This window comes from Oncorhynchus kisutch, linkage group LG9 (assembly GCF_002021735.2).
Source record: "Oncorhynchus kisutch isolate 150728-3 linkage group LG9, Okis_V2, whole genome shotgun sequence".
NCBI classification, from domain to species: Eukaryota; Metazoa; Chordata; class Actinopteri; order Salmoniformes; family Salmonidae; genus Oncorhynchus; species Oncorhynchus kisutch.
Window position 1 is genome coordinate 5,664,118 of NC_034182.2, and position 5,719 is coordinate 5,669,836.

The window sequence follows — 5,719 nt, forward strand, 5'->3', positions numbered from 1 at the left end:
CCATGAAGGACGAGAAAACAGAAGCAAGAAACATGCAGGAGCAGAGAAACAAACGCTGGTAGGATTTACGAAACAAAACGAACTGGCAACAGACAAACAGAGAACACAGGTATAAATACACAGGGGATAAAAGGGAAGATGTGCGACACCTGGAGGGGGGTGGAGACAAGCACAAAGACAGGTGAAATAGATCAGGGTGTGACAAGTACTATCAGTCCCTATTGTAGTGTACTTCAGTACTATGAAGGTGGTACTGAGAATTCTCTGTCTGTGAATGTGCTCACTCTTATGTGAAGGACTTCACCAGCATGAACCACTGTGGTGGACTTTTGGAAGCGGCAAAAACTGGTGCTGAAAATTAAGTCAATTTTTGTGTTCTCTCATTAAAACTAAATGTAATCATGCAATTGAACAACGTTATGAGATGTTATCTTCTCCAGAAGAAAGACTTTCAGGCTGTTTCTTTTAATAATGTCTGTGGACAGACATCTCACCAAAGTGAGAGAGTTGTTCACATTCCACCAACTTTATGTACCAATAATAAAAAATAAACCTCTAATATCTGCCCTCATAACATATCTGCGCTCAAAGGTTGCTTTCCATTACACATATATCATGATTAATTCCTGATATGATTTTATTAAATTAGATGTTTTTTCAATGGGTTTTAACAATGTGTGGTCTACGCTTTTCCATTACATTTTCCCTGGTCTTCTCTACCTCCAACCCCCTGGGGACAGAGTGAACATCTGGTGACAGTTCTGCTCTATTCTGGGACAAGCAGAACCACCCAACCCTGTCTATGTAAATCTGTTTCACTCCCACAGCTACCAGTCTACCAGTTGACCTGTTTTACTGCCTGAAATACCCTGGACTGGGCCAGATGTGAGGGAGTGGACTGGTTTTAACCTCTATGGTGGATTCAGGGAGGGAGACATTACAAATATACCATCATGTAATTAATGACAGACACAACGGATATTATACTTTATGATAATAGTGTGTAGTGTATGTCTCTACATCAATGTGTCATGTTTGAGCCCAGCATCATGTCTCATTCACAGATCTAACAGTTCATGAAAAGAGTTAATACATGCTAGATGATCACATCAATAACTGGTTGTGAAGTGCATGTAGGGAATTGGTTTGGGGGGCTGATACTTTTCCTCTTACTTCTGTACATCTTACTCTACTATGGACTGGTATTGTCTTCCAAAACTACAAAGAACTTTTATATACACTTTCAGTTCATGTCCAATATAACAAGTTATAACCATGATGATGATAATAATGACGATGATGATGACGATGATAAAGACGATGTTGGAGAACGTATGATTCTTTCTGTTTTCAAAGTTGACCTCTTCTACTGATCAGTGTTCCATGTCACTGTCTCTTCCCCCTCAGCACCTGCAGTAGGTCCCAGCTGTATCAGTACAGTCACTGTGCAGTCTGACTGAGGGATGTTTTTGTACGGCTCTGTATCACTGTGTGAACACCCAGACACTGTTGGGGTAGTGTAAACTCTGACAGTAGTAATCTCCTGCATCTTCAGCCTGGACTCCACTGATGGTCAGAGTGAAGTCACTCCCTGATCCACTGCCACTGAATCTAGATGGGGAGTCCCAGACTGAAGGGTTTTAGCCCAGTATATTAGGAGTTTAGGAGCTCCTCCAGGTTTCTGTTGGTACCAGTGCAAATAGTGTCCATTGCTGTTAATGTGTACAGCACTGCTGGTCTTACAGCTGAGACTGACTGAGTGACCCACTGAAACAGCTTTCACTGCAGGAGTCTGGGTCACTGTGACCTGGCCTCTTGACTCTGAAACAAAGATGCAATGTATATTTATAATTTAATTGTTAATTAATTTGTCCAGTAAAAAATAATTCCTTTATATTGTCAGGGTAATTTTCCGTAAATTATATTACCTTGGAGACAGAGGGCAAGTGTCCAGATGAAGATGGTGATAAAAGTCATGGTTGTTGTGGGTTCTGTTGTCATGAAGGACAGCTCTCAGTCATGAAGTGTTAAACTCACAGGGCTATAAACACTACCAGAGCACTGAAGCATGTGCTGGCTATGCAAAGTCTCCTCTCTATGCAAATGATGTTCCGAGGAACAGCTATCACCATCAATGAATGATGAAAACGGCTATCTCACGTGTCATCTAAAAATAACGAATGAGTAAGCAGGAAGTAGGTGTCTGTGCTTCCAGAATTCTAGTGGCTACTTACAACAGACAATCTGTTGACAATAAAATAGGATTTAGTCTTTATCCAATGGTTACAGCTGGTAACAACATAAACCTCAGTGTTTCAGTGAATCTAGATAGATGTTAAAACACATTGAGAAAAAGATATAGCACAGTAACATAAATGATACAGTAGCCAAACAGTCAGGTAACCAAACTCCACTCAAAGGAATTTAATCTAAATTGGTTCACTTGAAAAAAGGACTAAAGCACAGAGTTGGCTAAAACACAAATGTACATAAAATACACATATACAGCCTTTTGTTTGGCAAATAATAGTGAATAAATATAGATGTTTCGAATGTCATGTGGTTTTGATCAATTCTCGTTAGAGAATTCACTCAAGCCAATCCCTTTAAAATGTTTAGTTAAGTTCAGGGAATAGGGCCTTAAGTCACGACACATGTGCACTTACAGTGAAATTCTGACAGTCTGAAATTCTGACATTCTGTCCATTACACTTAGAATCCCCTCCCCCCGACCTAGAATCAAGTGAGGTTAAAAGTTCATTCTAACTCACTAACACACTCACAGGTCACACAACATAACTTAATTAACTTTTGACCCCTCAACATTATCGATCACCACTTAACTGACAGTTCTAATTTACAGAAAACCTAGGAATGCACTCACTGTCTTATCTAAAACACCCCAGAGCTAGGTTTCGTCGGTTCAACCATAGGTTAACTACCTTATCTGTTTACTTAATCCACAACCCATTTCTTTCTTCCTAGTTGGAATGGTGTTCATTAACTTTAATTACTCCTTGTCTGTGTCACACAATCCCTTCTTAAGAACTCATATTGTTAATCAGATATAATAAAACAGAGTATATGTTTACTTAGTCACAGTTCTATTTAAAATGAAGATATTGTTTATTCATTTATTCATGAAACATGGGACCAACATTTAAAATGTTGCGTTTATATTTTTGTTCAGTGTATATACTGTATTCTAGTCAAGACCCATAGTATTCAACTGTTGATGTACATACAGTACAGTGCATTCGTAAAGTATGAACTTTTCCACATTTTAACAGCCTCATTCTAAAATGATGAAATATGTTTTTCCCTCATCAATCTGCACACAATACCTCATAATGACAAAGCGAAAACACATTTTTATAAATATAAACGAAAACAGAAATACCGTATTTAGATAGGTAATTCAGACCCCTCTAAATTGAGCTCAGGTGCATCCTGTTTCCATTGATCACACTTGAGATCTTTCTACAACTTGATCGGAGTCCACCTGTGATGTAGTCAATTGATTGGACATGGTTTGGAAAGGCACATACCTGTCTATATAAGGTCCCACAGTTGACAGTGCATGTCAGAGCAAAAACCAAGCCATGAGGTCAAATTAATTGTCTGTAGAATTCTGAGACAGAATTGTGTCTAGACACAGATCTGGGTAAAGGTACCAAAACATTTCTGCAGCATTGAAAGTCCCCAAGAACACAGTAGCCTCCATCATTCTTAAATGGAAGAAGTTTGGAACCACCAAGACTCTTCCTACAGCTGGCTGCTCGGCCAAACTGAGCAATTGTGGGAGAAGGGCCTTGGTCAAGGAAGTGACCAAGAACCCAATTGTCACTCTGACAGAGTTCCTCTGTGGAGATGGGAGAACCTTCCAGAAGCATCTCTGCAATACTCCACCAATCAGGCCTTTATGGTAGAGTGATCAGATGGAAGCCATTCCTCTGTAAAAGCCACAAGGCAGCTCGCTTGGAATTTGCCAAAAGGCACCTAAAAGACTTTAAGACTATGAGAAATAAGATTCTTTGATCTGATGAAACCAAGATTGAACTCCTTGGCCTGAATGCCAAGCGTCACGTCTGGAGGAAACCTGGCACCATCCCTACGGTGAAACATGGTGGTGGCAGCATCATGCTGTGGGGATATGTTTCAAAGGCAGGGACTGGGAAAGGCAGGGACTGGGAGACCAAAGGCAGGGACTGGGAGACTGAATACTTACAGGACAAGTCAAAGGTTTGAACACAGCTACTCATTCAAAGGTTTTTCTTAATTTTTTACTATTTTATGCATTTTAGAATAATAGTGAAGACATCAAAGCTATGAAATAACACATATGGAATCATGTAGTAACCAAAAAGGTGTTAAGAAAATCTAACTATTTTATATTTGAGATTCTTCAAAATAGCCACCATTTGCCTACATGACAGCTTTACACACTCTTGGCATTCTCTCAACCAGCTACATTGACTGGAATGTGGTTCGATTAACAAGTCCAATACAGCAAATGAAAGATACACATCTTGTTAATCTACCCATCGTGTCCGATTCAAAAAATGCTTTACAGCGATAGCACCACATATGATTATAAGATAGGTGTCACAAAATGCAGATATATAGATAAAATTAATCACTAACCTTTGATGATCTTCATCAGATGACACTCATAGGACATCATGTTACACAATACATGTATGTTTTGTTCGATAATGTGCATATTTACATCCCAAAAAAATAACTTGTTTTGATTGGAAAAAAAATACAGAATGAGTTCATTTAATCATGATTCCAGTCTTCACTATCGCATGAATAGGCAGCACATTTCATACAAATTTACATAAATCAGCTTCATTATTTCATTATTGTAGCATATAGCTACTCTCATCATTTCAAACAGAATTTAAAGTGCATCAGATCCAACAAATACTATGCAATCATTTCTACAACTGAATGATCCTATTATACTATAGCACCAATACCAGTAAGAAAAATGTGATATTTGGTAATAAACCTCTCAAATCTGCTCTCAGAACTCACACTGCTAAAGAGTTACTTTCCATAACAGATATATTTCCAATGTTTAATTGCTAATATGATGACAGTGCTGCTCTATTCTGGGACAAGCAGAACCACCCAGCCCTGTCTGTGCAAATATCAGTTTCACTCTGTGTCACGCCCTGATCTGTTTCACCTGTCCTTGTGATTGTCTCCACCCCCTACTACAGGTGTCGCTTATTTTCCCCGGTGTATTTATCCCTGTGTTTCCTGTCTCTCTGTGCCAGTTCGTCTTGCATGTTAAAGTCAACCAGAGTGGTTCCCTGTGCTCATTCTTTTTGCTAGTCCTCCCGGTTTTGACCCGTGCCGGTTTCTGGACTTTGTACCTGCCTGCCTGACCATTCTGCCTGCCTTGACCTCGAGCCTGCCTGCCACTCTGTACCTCCTGGACTTTTGCCTGTCCACGACCATTCTCTTGCCTACCCTTTTGGATTAGAATAAAAAATGGCTCAAACCATCTGCCTCCCGTGTCTGCATCTGGGTCTCGTCTTGTGCCCTTATAGTCTGACAGCTATCAGTCTAGCAGTTGAACAGTTTCACTGCCTGAAATACCCTGGACTGGGCCAGATGTGAGGGAGTGGACAGGTTTGAACCTCTATGGTGGATTCAGGGAGGGAGACATTACAAATATACCATCATGTAATGAATGACAATGCTC

General features: G+C 39.8%; 1 pseudogene; it reads right to left on the reverse strand.

Annotated features, from left to right (window-relative positions):
• Window positions 1-956: 956 nt before the first annotated feature.
• LOC109896635 (immunoglobulin kappa variable 4-1-like) lies at window positions 957-2,061 on the reverse strand (annotated as a pseudogene).
• Between the last annotated feature and the right edge of the window lie 3,658 nt (window positions 2,062-5,719).